The sequence below is a fragment of the Haemaphysalis longicornis genome, unplaced genomic scaffold, assembly GCF_048455015.1.
Source record: "Haemaphysalis longicornis isolate Haplotype H1 unplaced genomic scaffold, Haemaphysalis longicornis Haplotype H1 scaffold_8, whole genome shotgun sequence".
Classification (NCBI taxonomy): domain Eukaryota; kingdom Metazoa; phylum Arthropoda; class Arachnida; order Ixodida; family Ixodidae; genus Haemaphysalis; species Haemaphysalis longicornis.
Genome location: NW_027526445.1, coordinates 104,247,433 through 104,265,363, shown reverse-complemented (window position 1 = coordinate 104,265,363; position 17,931 = coordinate 104,247,433).

Sequence of the window (17,931 nt, the reverse complement as noted above, 5' to 3'; positions counted from 1 at the left end):
TCGCGTAACCACAACAGATACTGAAACAACTCGGCATGTGCGCTGACTGGTTCACGTATACAGCGATTTTGAGACAGTAAGGTTGGTTTAAGAATGGTGGGATTTTTAGGCCACTTTTGAAATCGCTATTTGACATAAGCATTTGGCTTCTTGCAGCTTTTGCAATACCTGTGAAACAACCAAATTCCAAATCCCCGATTTTCAGAACGGAGTATCATTCACGGCACGCTGTGCGCAGAAGGTACCATTCCTATATAGGTCTGTATGTGGTGTCTATGCTTTGTTATCTTTCCTCGTAAACCAATCTATCACGGTAGGAAGGAGAAAATAGTGCAGCAGACGATCACAAAATGCACCTATGAAGCAGCGAAATCAGCTAACAGAGGATCACAAAACCCGCTTTCACATTTTCTGATCGTCTGCCGCACCATTTGGCTCCTTACTAGCGTGAATCTCACACGTGCGTTTCTCTCTGCATACCCCAGGTGGCGCCGTCGTTCCAACATCAACTTGTGCTGGCTCGCACGTCCAAATCAGCCGCCATTTTCCCGTAGGCGAAAATTGTTTTTATTTATTTTCAGAATAAATAGGTAAGTACCGTCGTTGTTCCGGCGTCAAACAAAATATGCCACAAAATGTGACCTTCGTGTGAAGTTTGAGCGCAAACAGAGCGGCGGTTTGCTCAGGAAAAATTTTTAGTGTTCCAAATATCATCGCACCACCTTGTGTATTTTTGTAACTTCAATTTTACAATAATAAAACAAAGTTAGATATTCTTTTACACTAATATTGTTGCTTTTTTTTCAGCCAGATGCAACTTTCCATGCGTGTTCATGAGCCATGCCAAGGACAAGTGGAACGTGCCTGCCCGTACATGACAGACGGCTCACTGAAGCTCTCCTAGACTTTGGCGGCACTTTCTCCTGCAGCATATAATATACTGCAAACACAGCTGCTCAGCAATCAGACAGTTGGCTTCAGTGTGACTGCCGACACCGTTGCTCTGCAGTCAGTCAGCAGACGAACGTTGCACTGTATACACAGTTGCTCTGCAGCGAAACAGCGACGAATGTTGCACTGCAGATATAGTTTCTCTACAGTCAGTCAGAAGACGACCGTTGCAATGCAGACCCAGTTGCTGTGCAGTCAGACAGGACATATTTGCACTTCATACATAATTTCTCTACAGTCAGACAGCAGAGGACCGTTGCACAGGCGACATGCTTATCTTGCTCAGTTCACCGTTTCCCAACGTGATACGACGCTTACCCACTCGGTGGTCGATGCTCCAGCGATATCAGTAAACTTCGGCGGCTGTACATACTGTAAATTCCTCGGTCACACTTTTTTGTAGAGGGATCACTTGGGCATCAACTATGGACAGTCTGACCTGTTGTTGACCAAAGTAAATATACAAAAATAAAAGCATTGTTGTCGATGTTACTTGATTACCTCAGCCTAATTTTGCGGGTGGTCATATTTAAAACGAAGCCGTCTTTGCCTTACTAATGGCGACCGTTTGCAAAAACACATTGCAGAAAAGCCTGCTTTCACTGACTATGATGATGATCGCGAGTGAAGTGAAATATGCCTGAAACGCCACGCTCTTTGTTGTGAAAAGCCAGTGACTTCAAAGTCAATATCAAAAGTCAAATATTTTTAATCATTACAATGGAAGTGCACTGCATGAAGACCCACTCACGAAATTAGCTTCCAGAAAGGCATATCAAGTGCAGGCGCACAGTCAATACTTTATTACCTGCCAATCTTCCCGAGTTGGTAAGTGACAAACATTTTGAGAGCGTATGCATCACTGAAGGTCAACCTCGGACGACGAAGGATGAATCCCTCACAAGATTCAACTTTGATTCATCTCGGTTTGCGGCGGTAGAAATCTTTGTATTTCGATCATCTTTGTCGTTAGACGAAGGTGCTATGACCTTTTAAGGCGATTAGCGCAGAAAATTAGAGGTTAAGTTTCTTTTTTTTTATCAATTAATTTCAACACGCTATGTGAACATCGCCACCCCTAAATTGTTCTGTGGCTTTGTTTGTGACAGCCACGCAATAAGAGACAAAATATCGCGGGGAAGAAGTGGGTAGAGGGACAAGGTGGCGTTTTTAAAACATATATTAGAAAGCGATGGTATTTCTTGATTTACCTGACCGCGAATGTTTGCCTTGCTCGTTCGGGGGACCCTTCGTTCCCGTGTAGCTACAAGCCCGGTACAGTGGGTGCGATGCTCGATTTAAATTGACCTGCCCAGCTCCCCGCACCGCACATTATTTTGCATAAAAAATTCTGTGAGCTTCCCTTGCTCTACATTTACCGAACTGTCTTGAAGCTGTTTAATTCCATTCAAATGCGAAAGGACGGCGCTGTCAACTTGCCACCACGTCCGCGAATGACGCTGAATGCTGTCAGAAGCTCGGCTGTTGGACGCGCTTCGGAACGTCATCCTAGTCTGTAATAAGGTCCGCTTCTTATTTAACAGTGATTCCTGCCAAGATCGCCGCATCGTTGCAATGCGCCAAAGCCTCCACGTTTTGGTCAACACTAACCAACCTACGGGCGGCTCTCCAGGCGCTCAGTGCCGTCATCTTCCGTGTCCAAACACCTCTGGTCTAGCGCTACAACGAGGCCACTTCGCTGAATTAGCTGCAGGACAACGCACACAACACGCTCCGGAACGGCCTTGGTGCGCGGACTTCACCTTACGTAAGGTTGCGAGTAGTGCCGTGCTCATTAGCATTGCTAGAAATTCTAATTTCAAATTCCTCTGCAACCAGCGACTACTTTTCAATGGCCTCCACCCGATAATTATATCCGTCTCCGTTCGTAAATTCGCATTCTTCCGTTTTTTTTTCGAGACCATGGCTCTCCACCACTCTCCATGTCAGAAGAGCCGTTGTTGGGTCAGAACGCCTCCCGTGGGTTTCCCCTTCTCCTTTTGTATCCGAAGACAGCCGGCGTTCTTGTTGTCATGGGGCTATCCCCATGTAATTGCATAGAGCAGGCTGGCAGGTGCGGAAGGCATTGAGTTTCATGGTAAGTATTGAAGGCCGCCCAAGCGAAGCGAAGTGCGAGAAGTCGTTACCATCTCCCAGAACTCTATCAGGAGGCGCACACTCCCAGGGGCACCTGCGGCGCGGGATTCGATATATGGAATGTGACACTGAACGAGAGCTCGATACGCACCTACAAATATGCTATACGTTTGCATACGTTATCTAAGGGCATGTTTGAAGTTTTCTGTGTATGTACTAATGCGATTGATCCGGGTTAGATATATGCGAGGTCGAATTTATTGACCAGGTCTCGATTCTCAGGAGCCATGATACCAGGCGGTTAGGCGTTTTCTGTTCTCTGAACTCTTACCTTTTCTCGTCCGAGCAACCACGTCGCTTTATATGTGCCCCGCGCATGCCCGACAAGTATTGTGGATGCACAAGAACGTTGTCGTATTCAAAGTTAAGCCCTCCGTCTCTTTTATTGTGGCGTAATGAGTGCCACTTGGGCAGTACCCCCAAAGACGTATGAAAAATGCACCTTCCACCCTTTCTTGGGTAGACAAGTGATGGTTTTCGGTTTCTTGCACAGAGTATAGTGCCACACCACGAAACAAGCAACCCCTCTTTCTCATTTCAGGGTGCTAAGCAGGTTGTTTTATTGGTGAGGAGGTTTGACTGAACTAGCCCAGAAGGACCAGGCGGGATGACATAGGAGACGGACCAATGATACCTAACGGGACAAATTTCGAAACAAAATACACAAATAAAAGTCAAGAATAATAAACAGTTCCTAAATGAGCAAATCCAATCTAGAAATGCTCGGGCTCACGTGCGAGGTTTATGGCGTCGGTGCGCTGGAGCAGATGTAATAGCGGCATGCCGTTGACGTTGGCGCTGTCGTCGCCATGAGATCAAGCGGCTCTGTGGCCCCGGCGATCGCAAGTTGCGTGGCCGAAGCTACAGAGACGCCGTTGGAAGTCTTCTGGGCAAGGAGGAGGATCTGGCTCGGCCTTGGGGTCTCCTGTGCGTTTCAGTCCACGTCTCCTCCCTCCGATTTCACCCCTTCTGTTACGCTTCTTCCCGCTTCGTCCTCCTTCTGCCTTCCCGTGTTCGTACCCAGGCGCTGTTCACCGACCTTGGCAGAAGCGCTTCATCTTTTTCGCTTGTATTGCAACGCCGACTGCTGGCGGAAGTAGCGGCTCCTCACAGAAGACTTTGTGGAATTTGTTAGGGGGAAATATCAAGAAGAATGACTTCACACCTGGTGGTCTTGGCATTTTCTTCACCTGACCAACTAAGGCACTATACATGGGGAGAGGAATAAAATGAGACCACCACGGTGGTACAATTCTGGCAGTAACTAGGCAGTGAAGTATTTTCCGTGAGAAGTAGCCTTCGAAAATTCATAGACGCGGCCACGTCTGTGGAGTCACCAATTGAAGGCCGCTACTCATAATGTCGGCCTATGCAACACAATCCAACAGGTGCTGGCTGGTCGACATTCGCACACCATTGCGAAGAAGGAATAGTGAACATAGTAAGAACCAAAACAAACTCACGAGCAGTAACAGTCCCATTCTTCCACTTCTAACTCGCCTTGGTTTGTTTGTTACAGTGCTGGTACCCAAACGTCATCCCCATGCAAACACTGCCAACTTGTGTTTATGTCTCAACAAGTATGCGCGAGAGCTGTAGTACCTGCACCCAATTGCATGTTTTCTAACGACGAAAGTGTTACACGCAGCGGAACTGGCGAGCATACACAAGTTCCATTTGTTCGCTTTCTCGCGCAACTCTTGCGCTTGAGCACGTCAATAGACATACCTGTATCTTCACCATTAAAATGAAGTGCCTAATTCCTTCTCCAGAAATCTGATCCAATTTAAGCTGACAAACGTTCCCGCGGCACTCGGCCAGTTCCCATGCCAGAATTCCCCGCACTGTGACTTCCCTTACCAAGGCTTCCCTTACCACACCCAATCATTTCGCGATTTCGGCAACATGGGTGATAACCTCCGTGTTAATAGCGTTTTTGGAATAATGATGTCTAGAAAAACACGAACATCGTCCGCATATGCGAGAAGCTTTACTTCGCAGTTGTATAAAGAAAACCTTGCATATTGTTGCTTTGATGTTTAGACAAAATGCTTTGACGTAAAAACAAAAACGTCCTCACGACGGCATTCTTTTAGCCATTGCAAGAGAGGTAAAAATTTGAATCTCCCGCCCTGAGGCCGCTTTTACGAGTCTCGCGGAGAAGCGTGCAGATGGCGCCACGCGGCCGCCTAGAGGCAAAAATGCTTCCAACTCGTTCGCGCCTCTCCAAACACACAGAAACATCCCCCTCGCGAGGGGCACGATCAAATGCAGAGCATTTCCGGGGGCGCACGACGTTAAGTAGTTTGCGTTACGTTAATGCTGTTGCACTTGTGGCAACTGCTGACGAAAGAGCGCTCGCCAGCCGTAATTTGAATGAGTCAACGATATAAGGCGCGTCCGTAGCGTCCCATTCTGTGTCGGCTTTGTGGCGCAGTGGGTAGAGCACCATGTACATTGCGTTCCGCCCGCAGGGTCGAGGGATCGAAACCTGGCGGCGGATAGTTTTTTTTATATATATAGTAGGGAGGGGTGCGGACTACGGATGTCAACGCGGGTGACATCGTGAGTTACTGAAATGCTCTGCATTTAAAAGGACTGATCAAAGCTAACGAGTACATGGAACAAAGTTTTAACATGAACTGCCTAACTTGAACCGACATTGGAGCGGAACGTTGTCTCTGCAACTCCAATTACGCAAAATATTACTACCTAACTCTCTCACTTCTGGCTTACTGAGCCGACGGCAATTGGCTGATTCGCCATAGGTAAGTGAAACAGGAGCGCAAATGTCAGAAAAGGAAAAAGAAAAAAGGCCCATCAATAAAGAATAACGATACAAAAGGAAATAAAATGGAAACAATATATCTGTAAGCGACGATAACGGACGTGTGAAATAGAAGTAGTAGACCGTGTTGAGGGTTTGGGATAATTGGAAGTTCAGGTTGGGAGAAAATGAAAAATTGGCAATGGTGATGGGATAGGAGGAAAGAGAATGGAAACAAAGTCAAGCAAAATTGGTAATTAAAGATAGATAGATATATATATATATATATATATATATATATATATATATATATATATATATATATATATATATATATATAGAGAGAGAGAGAGAGAGAGAGAGGATTGTAAGTTATATGGGAAGACGGCGGCGGGACAGAGGCAAAAAAAACCCTCTTTATTTTAATTGAACAATAAAGCCACTACCAAGTATTTGATAGTGATCCCCAAATTACCCCTGCAGCGTTCCGCTTTCTGATGTTTTATATTTTCAAACATAGCGATTTCCAGATCAGCGCATTCATGGTAGATCCAAGCCACTCCAAAGCTTCATGACGTCACTTCCTCGAGTCTTCTCGGTCATCGAAGCTTTCATCGCTCTGATCCGCTCAGCAATGAAATAGTTCTTCCAATCTCCAATGATGCCCTTACGCACGACACCAGACCCTTCGTGCATTTCCATGAGCGGAGAGCCTGCTACAGTCATTTTTTTTTCTCTGTATTGTGGGTTATCCTTGAAGAAGACCTTCATATTCTCAAGACTGCATCCGTCTAACATGCACGCGACCAATAAATCATCTTCGTGAAGAGCTTTTCCGTGCTTTTTACCGAGGAATTCGGCAATCTTAAGCACCTGCGCCCTCAAATCAGCCTTCAAATCTTCGTAAGTGATGAGCAGTACATTGGGATCGCTTCGGCGGCCGTACCACGGTAGCAGGTGGTCGAAGTAGTCGCCGTAAGGAGCCTGCACACGTAAAAGAGAAGAAAGGTGTCTTATAATAATCTGAGTCATGCGGATAGATCTTGAAAAAAGAAATAATGAACAAGCATACGAAATGTTAGACGTGTGTGATCGAATCAGTGCATTGTATTGACTTTATTGTCGCGTCACTCACCTGATGAAGTAATTTATAGACACTGTAGCACCTAACCGAATACTGGAAATTTGAATAATACGTAGCGAAGAAAAAATTGGCGGAGCTTGCATTCGTTTTGCAAGGCTGCAGAAATAGCAGAGGTGGTGAATCCTCTCCTTTCGTCGGAGACGCGGCCGCTGCATCATCACCATCAGCACCAGAAGCAACAGCTCACTGGGTGCACTGCAAAACGAAGGTCTGTTTTTATCGACCTATTACCGCACCTGTCCCGCAACGCCCGAGATCATACTTCGCCTCCAAATTTGCTTATTTCGTCCCTCCGTCGAGTAATTGTCCTTACTCTTTTTTCTAGATCCGTCTCTGGCTTTCCACACTGTCACCCTAGTAGTCCACCTATTGTCTTTTCGCCTAATTTACGCGGCCAGCGCAAGTGATTTCTTTGTCTTCATCTGAACTATACGACTATCTTCTAGTATTATCTGTTCTTTGATCCAAGAAGGTCGTTCCGGCTTTTAATTGTTACTGATATCATTATTTGTCCTGTGGGCGATGGAGCCAACCAAAGTTTGCTTTCAATATGTTTAGTAAGGCGGCTAGTTTCACACCGAAGGTTTTATTTTTTTGCTTTTGTTGTTAAATTTATTGGAGATGTTACAGGCTCAGCCGTCTTTGTTTCCTCTACTTACAAAAATTATTCGGGGTAAATGCGCCACCTCCCAATCAACCCAATTACTTGGAAGATTTCGTCCCGCCAAGTTTCAGGGTTGTGCAATTACGCGCCGGTACTTCCCCAAAACAAAGATTTTTAGTGTTTCTTTTTTTAAATGTACGGTATTGGTTTCTACAATTTTTTTAACGTTACTTCAATAACTGCAGGTAACTCTATTTAATGTGGAGCCTGAAATTGGCGGTGGAAGAAGAGATTACCTTTTGTTGACAATTGATTAAAACGCCGCTTTATTTATGGGTGTGCTGTAACCTATCTGCTGTGCCAATACGCTGTATTTGCAAGCCTCTCTGCTTATGTGTGCCCAAAGTATAAAGACAGCTGTATTAACAATGCCGTGAGAACCACAACTAACGCCTATGTGGCTGAACACTCAGGGGGAACAAACTGAGGGGGGTGAGAGGCGATGAAAGCGTACTTACGTTGCTTCGCGGTAAATATAGGTAAAGTAGTTGGATTTTTTTTTTAGATTGATCCTTCCGTCGGAAGGCAACGGGCTTGCACCGCGCTCAAGACATTCACACTGTTTTCACCGTAGACTCCCCTCTCCGGAAAAAGCCATTCAAAACGCAGCAAGCGATGTTTGACAAAATGAACGCTTCGGAGGTGTCTGGCTGCTGGGTAAAGCACAGGGAATTCCCGCTTCGATTGCGGGTTAGTCTGCGCATTAAAATGCCCCTTGGTAGTAACGTCCGCGTATTAACTTGGCCATACGTTAAGCATGGTTAAAGAGGTGTCACAGCTCTGGGAAGCTACTTGAACTTCCTCAAGGCTTTTTTTAAAACGTTTATTGCTGTGTTATGCTGCTGAAAGCTTACAGAAACTTCTTCGGCCCACAGGCAGAGGCTGAGGCTTGGTGCAATGAGAAGAAATCAAAACTCTTCCTTTAGAGATAATAGGTTATGAGAGGAAGCTGCATTTCATGACATCTGAGTCAAAGCCTAAGTTAAAAAAAATTACTGCTTCGGCCATGTCGGAATCTTACAATTCGATAGACATCAGCTTCAGAGTGCGAGGGACCGAGGTTCTGTACCGAACACGGGAAGCGTTTATTTTCTTGAGTCGCTTGATGTTTATGTTCATTTTCCTAAAGTGCGTTTTTTTTCCGACGTATACAGATCAGTGAGACTCAGGGCGCATCGATTTATAAAAACGAATGCACAGATCCGGTATATATCGTATACCCGTTAATCACTGTAAACGTAAACAGAATGTGTATGATGGAAATTTTGTTTTCTATGAAGGACAAAGCCCTGGATCTCTGCTTTGCTTGGTAGCCAAGTAGCACGGAAAAATCTTGTGAGGAACACAGAACGCACAAAAAGTCAGAGCAACCACTGATAATAAGAATAGCTTAATCAGGTGTAGGTTTCGGCGAGTTGGTATTGCGCAAGGGGCGGTCACTTGGGTAAAAAAAGAAGACAATGACAGAAAGCAACACGAAAGAACACAGAAAGGAACACAAAGCGCACTGTCGTGCGTGGCGGTGGCTTGGTGTTCTGGGTTATCTATCATTGGCTTTTTCGCAAGAGAATGTACATTAAGGGGAAAAACAGTTGCAGAGGAGAGTACTTAGAAAAGGCGATGGAATGCGGGTAAGGACAAAGGCCACTATAGCATCCCAATACGAGCCGGCTTGAAGAGGTGAAGTCGCCGATGGGGCGTTAATGATGTTTCTGGGAAGGGCGCCGACGGAAAAAAGCATCAGAGGTAGTTCTCAATAGAGCTACACAAGTGGCGGTGTGTGCTGCCACAACGCCCAACACAACGTACAACTATTTGTTCTCTGCGCATTCTTAAGAGAGTTCTAACAATCCCCCCAATTTACATACGATGGGATAAGACGTACAGACAACATGAAGGAATGTCTGCACACACACAACAAAAGGTACAAATAGTGCAATGTCGGAATCAAAAGAACTTGGCTTGTGCACTACAACATACATATATAACTAGATCCAACACTCAAAAAAAGCTCAGGTTTACGAAATTTTATATTGGCAATCCAGAGTGAAATATTCAACTTTGCTAGAAATAAGCATACGCAATCGAAAGTTGGGCGAGTTGCTAATACGTTCTGGGATAAGCACGAGAAAAAGACCACACGTACCGCGCCATCCTGTGTGTTCTCTTCTATTTATCATCTTCATTGCGCTTATTACCAGAATAACCATGCATATAAAATAGTGTTATAGCCTGTTCGAGTTATTTTTTGTGTCACCCTTGCACTATCTTATCCTTTCAGCTTGCTATGCAAACTAATAAAACTTTGAAGCTGTTTTGCGTGCTCAGTGGTAATTAAAAACGTAGCATCATTGTGGTATCATAGGGAACACTGGTTAAAATAACCACCCCTTGTGCCCAGGTCGGTCCCTGAATGAATGAACTAATGAATGAATGAATGAATAAATGACTTTATGGCAGAGAGGAGGCTATAAAGCCCTGGGGGTAGGGAATGGAAAAGAGGATTGGGAAAGGCAACAATAGGTTGTTGTAGTACATCTAAGCAATGTTCAAGCTTCACTGCAGCTTGAAACATTCTTGGTAACAGGGCGTTGTCTACATGAGGTTTTACGTAGTGCTAGGGCCAGTTTCTTTTTAAATAAAGATATCCGCAGTCACAATCCTCATTAGCGACAGCCTGCAATAAATATTTTTCTTATGAACCTGATTCCGAGGGTTCCGCGGCCCCACATACCACTGCACCTACGATAAACCAGTGTTAGTAAACGAGGAATAAAAAACAAAAACAAAACGACACTAATATCCCCATTCCGAAATTTAGGATTACAAGATGCCGAAGGACCTTGAAACCACTTTTTGTCATTGATGATATTCTATTCCTGGTCTTATGGAGCTAAGGTGCATGCTTGAAGTTTGTGAGAAGCATTACACTTGCCCCAGTCACAATAGAGCCGATAAAAACGGTGCACACGGTGCTTCAGTGCCTTTGTTTAGGACACTCAGTTACTGGCTCCTACAGCTAAACCGAAAATATTTAGTTCTTTTTAGTGCTTTAAGAGGAAAAAACTCCCACCTCCCCCCGCGGGAACCACTCTGTAGATGCGAGGCATAGGCGGAGCGGCGAAGGGACCGCGTTTTATAGCGCGCATAACGTGGAGGGTACTGCGTAAGCCGGTCCCAGTCGATGACGACGTTGGCGTACTTGTAAAGCGGCGTGAACTGTAGGTGCTTGAGCCAAGCGTGGATGTTGCTTCACCGGGGAACGGCACACCGGTTATATGCGCAGCGCGACCGAAAGAGAGGAAACCGCGGAAGAGAGCGTACTACACATGCGCCGGCCCCAGCGCGTCTGCCGTGGCTATGACGCAACGTGCCGTGGCTATGACGCAACCCAATCCAACACAATCCACTTTATTCCAATGCAATCCAAATCCAATCCAATTCAAGCCAAGCCAAGCCAAGCCAATCCAATCCAAGCCAATCCAATCCAATCCAATGCCCCTCGCGAGAGAGTGTTCGCTATCGGAGGGGAGAGGGGGAGAGCGGCGGAGAGCGCAGCTGGCGCGGCGAGGAGAATTGGTAGAGGTGGACAACGCCGCCGCCGCCGACGACGACGACGCCGGAGGGACAAGGCGAGTGAATCAGATGCTCCGCATCTAAAATGTGGTCGCCAACGTTTAAAGCAATTTGAAATACACCCTCGTAACTCTAAGCAAGTTGACCCCATCTTGTTTAGTACATTCCTCGTGCTTTGGAAGACGACGACAAAGAGCCTGCCGGTAGGGTTGCGTATCGGCTCCTGCTTCAACGGCTTCTAAACCCTGTTCACTACCATCCACCTTCTTCTCAGCGATTCTCCGTTGATAACGAAGCGCCCTGCTCATTTTGATACCCAGTGTCCCCAGTTTCTTCGAACAACGCGGCTTTTTTCCGCCCCACCACCGCCAATGCAACATTAGGCCTCAGCGCAATCCTGACGGCGCCTCCGGCGCTGCTGCGGCCCCCTGTGCTGGACTTGCACACGGCGTCGCTTCTAGCTCCTGCGTATGAAATGCCAGCAATTACTACACTGCCCCCGATGACCGCGGCTACGCCGCCCCCGGTGCTCGATGTGATTGCCCCTCCAACAGTGCCCCGCACTTGTACACCACCAAACAGTTAATCTACCACCAATGAAACAACGCCACATAGTGACCCAACTGCTGCATGTGAAAACGTCTACATGCAAGACGACGTGCAACACCCGACGAGTGTACCAAGCTCAGTTGATGCACCCCCGAACGACCAAGAAACAAACTCTCAACACGTTCCCCTCAATGACCGTCCTTCGTGTACTCAGCCAACCTCTTCCACCAGCAGAACCGTGAACCACACTGATCGGGTGATTTGGCCACGCTCTCTGATCGTGCTGAGACCACTGGCTAAATTCAGCGTCAATGAGATTCGCAACCATTGCCTGGCCCATCTAATTGGCACAACTGCACCAAATCCTTACCTTGCCGAACTAGCTTCCCACAGGTACGACACACTCGGCAACTGCCTTTACATCACAGTGTACGACGATTTCCACACGCAACGTCTATTAGCAGCCACTCAGTTACATTTCCTTCAGACCGGATCCTCAGTCACCATTCCAATCGAAATCAAGCTGCCCCCGTATCGGCCCAATATGTCCAGAGGTGTTATTGAAGTTGAGCCCAATAAAACAAATGAAGAAATACTGAAATGAATCCGCTGCGAACAAGCCAAAATCGTAACATGCCACCGCCTTTGCCACTCCAATAGAGCAGTCTTAACGTTCGACTCGTCTAATCTCCCAAAATTGGTAAAATACTACAGGGCCATAATCAAAGTGTCGCCATACCAATCGCGTCGAATGGTACGTTACAACTGCCATAACATCGGGCATATATCTGGACATTGTCCTTCTCCAACCGGTTGTCGCCACTGTGGGAAAATGCATCATGTCACAACAGACTGTGGACCAACCATCTACTGCGTCGTTTGCGATGAGTTGGGCCACATTGCACTGAACCCTACCTGCCCTGGAAGAGTTCCCACGCCACCCAACAAGCCCCCTGCCAAGGACCGCACCAATGGCATCTCTTCGGCAGATCTTGTGCAGCAAAAAGATATTTCATTTCCTCGTCTTTCTGCTGTCCAAACTATTTTAAACGAGCCCAAAAGTAATTCTAAATCTAAAAACTCTAACAACAACATATTCTTGCTCAACTGAATGCCCTTCGTTCGAAAAATCAGCAACTCAAGGCTGAAATCACGGAACCTAAACGAGTCCAACAACCGAGACACCCACCTTCTTCTCAACCGCCCCCCTCTCAACCGCCCTCCTCCCTGCCGTCCTCATCGACGACCCCTTCATCCACAAGGCACACTCGAAGCACAAGTACTAAGCGCACTCCTACCTCCAAATCCAAACTGGACCCCAAACTTACTCAAGTACTGCAAACTATACGTACTGACATACATCAAGAACGACTCGCTCTAGAGGAAGATTGCGAAAACACGCATGCCTATACCGACACGCAGTGAATCAACTACCAAAACTTCTACAACAAATCATTACTCGCCCTCCACCCATTCACCTAACCAAAAAGCCCCCGAGAAATATCCCACCTTCGCGTCCTCAGATTGTTTCATTACTACCACAGTTACTGCACTACAGTGGAACTGCCGCAGCTTTCAGCAACAACGCACTCCTTTACATATGAGGGTTAAACTGTCCCAAGCTTCCTTTATTCTCCTCTAAAAAATACACGGAACTCCGAGTATCCCCGGTTATGTTGCACATACGAACCGATCTATCACGCAAGTAACGCGTGGTAGGTCCAAAGTAAAATCAACTCTCACTCCAGGATGTGCCGCCGTTGTTGTACAACCCCACATCGCTACCTCTCCCGTCATCCTCCCTGAGTTCTCGTCCTGTAACCACGAAGTCGTTGCAGTTCTTACACGCCTCCCTTCTGGCCGCAAAGTTATTCTCGTCTCAGCCTACTACAAACCTACCGACATTTCCTCAAATTCCTTTGAGTTTGCCTGGATTTCGGCTCTCGTCACCCGTCACGAAACAATTTCACTACTCATGTGTGGTGACTTCAATGCCCCTCACCCACAATGGGGTTACAGTCGCACATCTTCTCGAGGAAGCTCTCTCGCCGAAACCATGGATCTTCACAATTTCATTCTCCTCAATGAACCTTTCCAAAACACAAGAATTGGCCTTCATAAGGCTCAGGAAGACACCACACCGGACCTCACTTGCGCAGCACCCTTTCTCATCAAAAGTTGGTCCCCCTACTCTACAACCTGGGGTTGTGACCACTTCCCCCTCCTAAAACACTTCGTGGCAAGAAGAAGAGCACCAAGCAAACACTATCACGACTGGACTGGGACACCTTCCGCGAATATATCGACCAAAAAGACCCCCCTGCCTCCTTCGATGATTTTGCGAATCTTATTCGAACTTGCACCCAAGCAGCCACCGAAGAAATCGAGTGCTCTTCCGACACACCAGCTCTCGATGCCCACCTCACAAACCTCTGGAAAAAAGTGCACTATCTCACACAACTGTACCGCTCTACCGGCAAATTTCATAAAATCCTCGTCCGCATCCGCCGCCAGTATAAACTCATCATGTCATATCAACGTTGGTTTTCCAATACCCACTGGAATGATCTCTGTGCCACACTCGCTCATGGAAAAGGCCTTCGGGCTCTCTAGAAAATTAACCAAAGAGTTGGACCTAAGAAAAAACAATGACTTCCACTATTTGCTACCCTCACGCTCACAAAAGACCCAGTCTCCGTTGAACATGATATAATTGTGGCTTTCTTCTCCAACGCTTAACTCCATCCACCTCCTCCACTTTTGCACATACCCATTTCATCGCCACTGGACGATCTCGTCCTTCTCTTCACTTTAAATAACCTTTACACGGCCATTCACCAAGGTAAACTCAAATCTGCCCTGGTCATTACGGTGTGACCTGGAAACATCTTCGCAACTTGCCAAAACCTGCCCTTGTTGCCTTGCTTGGCCATGGTAACCGCTGCTGGGAAACCGTTGAGTTACTGTTCATTTAAGCTCACTTTCATCTTCCTTATTCAAAACCCAAGAAGCCTGGTGCCGGCCCAACTCACCTCACCAACCTCCGATCCATCTCTCTTAATCCTGTTTTCTGCAAACTCATAGAAAGACTAATCAATACCCGTATTACAAATTACCTCAAATATTACCAACCGTACTTTCACCCTGCGCAGACTGGCTTCCGCCCTAACCTCAGCACTCACGATAGTCTCTGGCTATTACGTCGAGTGATCAATCGCTCCTATTACAACCACTCTCCTTCTGAATTGATCTTAGCAGTTGATCTACGCAAGGCTTTTGATCGCTTCAACAAATTCGCCATACTAGAGGAACTGGCGCACGCCTATCCAAGCACCCGGGCACAAATCTGGATCCGCAATTTTCTGAACGCTTGGCCATTACGACTTCCAAGATCTCACGCAGACTGTACTCCACGCACTTACTTTCTTGACCGAGGGGTACATCAGGGGTCAGTACTTTCCCCGATGCTATTTAATCTCGTGACGGTCGCTTGAAATCTCGAACGTTACTCTGGTGCACGATTCACAATTTATGCAGACAATGTAACCATATGCAGTGAAGCAGCCGGCTGTTCATGCTCCGAAGACATGCAAACCGAACTCGAAGCCGCCGCAAGTAGCCTTGAATGCTGCTTGACCGCGCTTGGTCTGGAATTAGCCCCTAAAAAACCGAATAAGTACCCGTATTTGGCCACAAACCCCCTTTGCACTATACCCTTCCAACTATTCTTCTTGCCGGTACTCCTATGATCGCTAGTTTTCAACCCATATGACTACTCGGAATCCTAATGGGACCCAAAGAACTAAATGGAAAACAACTCATCATGCCATACATCGCCTCTCGAACAAATTTGGTGGAGCAAGCCAGAAGGCAACCCATACCATTGGTACCATAACTTAAGCAGCCCAAACCTGCGACCTCAGCCATGAGAACTCTTCAACACCTACACCGAACCACCCTTCGCACCATCAACGGACTACCAAAACATACTCGTCTGGACAACTTGCAAGTTACAGATGCTCTTCCCTCATTGAAAAACATAATTAAAGAGCAAGTGAATCAATCCCTTCATAAGCGCAAAATAACTCATCAAGGTGTCTCTATCATCGCCTGGGACAATCTAAAACCGCCAGAACCCCTCGACATCCAATCGCCTCTCGCTCCTCAGAGCCGCACTTCTGTCACGGACTGTACGGCCACCCATCCCTTCCCGCGTAACGCCGGCCCCGTCCGCGCCGCCCGCATCAACGCTCTCCGAAACAATAAACTCCCCCACAAAGTCGACATTTACACCGACGCGAGAGTTTCACCTCCGCTAGTTGGCACCGCATAGGCTTCGCCTAACCTCTCTTCCATCGAAGGCAAACGCTGCGTTAATATTCCGTGTGCTACACTTCCCCGAAGCGGAACTCCGTGCTAATATTCAAGCCATAGACTGCCTCATGTTTGACTTTCACTCCTCCGCGCCTTCCCAGATAGGCATCCTGACGGACTCTTTCGAAGTCCTACAGATTCTAAAATGTCTCACGTCGACCAATACCAATGGCCAACAAAATCATTCATCAGATCTCCATCCTGAAATCTAGCGGCATTTATGTTCGCATTGACTGTTCACCTGGTCACGAGGAGTCATCACTGGAGAACCAGGCATCCTACTCTGCTGCGCAGGAGTGTATAACTTGGATCATCCACCTACTGAGACATTACCACCAGCGATACAGCTTATACGTTACAAAAAGGGAGCAAAGGCCGCCCTAAGGATCTGACTCCAACCGGCTCTTTGTCCTCACTGCCCTCACTCGCAAGATGAGCCAGAATGTTTATAAACAAATATTTTGCTAATGGTAGCCTTACCCCTGAGATTTTCCGTAAATGGTACACCCCGTCTCTACCGCCTCGATGTCCCTTCTGCGCCTCCTCCCCACCCGCCAATCTCCAGCACCTAATTTGGCACTGCCCGAAGTTCGCGCACTACAGAACCTTCAAGCCTCCTCCAAATACAATCTCTCTTTACAGCGACCCTCGAACACTGGAACCCTCCATGCTGGCTTTAATTGCACATTTTTCTCTAAAAAGCGGTCTAGCGCGATCAGTTTCAAGTCGTGAGCTTGCCCACCTCACCTGACGCGGCCTCTCCAGCCTTCTCAAGGAGCCCACCTGGTTTGGATGGAACTGTACGCATTTAAGATATCCCAAGTTACAACACCCCCCCCCCTCCTTCTACTCCCCCTTCCCCCACTTGAGATAAAGTCTTTCTGCCACAATAAAGGCTACCTACTACTACCTCTTCGTGCTTGCCTGCGGTGACCTCAGCTTTAGCGCAATATCGTGGTATTTCCTTCTAAATAAATGAAGCAATCTCTTCACAACCTACTGGTACTCACACGCCTACGGGTGGCAGTAACGGTTGTAAGCTTTAAATCCTTATTGCAGGTACCGCTGTGATATATGATTCAGCACCACTCCAGAACGATGTGTCAATAAAATGGCAAATACGTGTCTTAACGTAGCGATTCAAGACTTCTTACCTCCTTTCCCTTTGCTTATCTCAGCTCCCTTCTTAGGTCTCCCACCAGCGTAAAGCCGGGTTATAGAAAAAATGACCACAACACGACGCTACAATTCACGCAGCCATGTACTACAGAAAGAGACAAAATGCGTTCCCGCTTCAAGACAGCTTGTGGTCTCCTCTGTGTCGTTGCTGTATTGTGGTTAGTGCATACACAGCGAGGAATATTTGCCCTTCTACCCTTATCTCAAGTGCTTTCACCACTGGAACCCAGATATGAGGATGTCAGAGGCTACGCAGTGACGCGGAAAGCTTGCAAGGGTGGACAAGCACCACTTCAATTAGTTAGGTCACGAGTTCCTACTGCGAACAGAGTGTTGATGCGGCCAGTACCACTAAAGGCTAACTGAAGAAGCCTTTGGCAAGCGTAATCGTTTAATCTCTCCATTGAGGTCAGTTCGATTTTGCTTTAAAGTTAGGGCAAAGACTTCTTGAAGGCACTCACGTAAACGAAACCAACTGTATTGCCAAGCCCTCCAAATGTGTGAGCGCGTTTTTTCTCTCAGCGGTTGGGTCTATTTGAAGGAATGGGCTTCTCCAGGATTTTCTCTTGA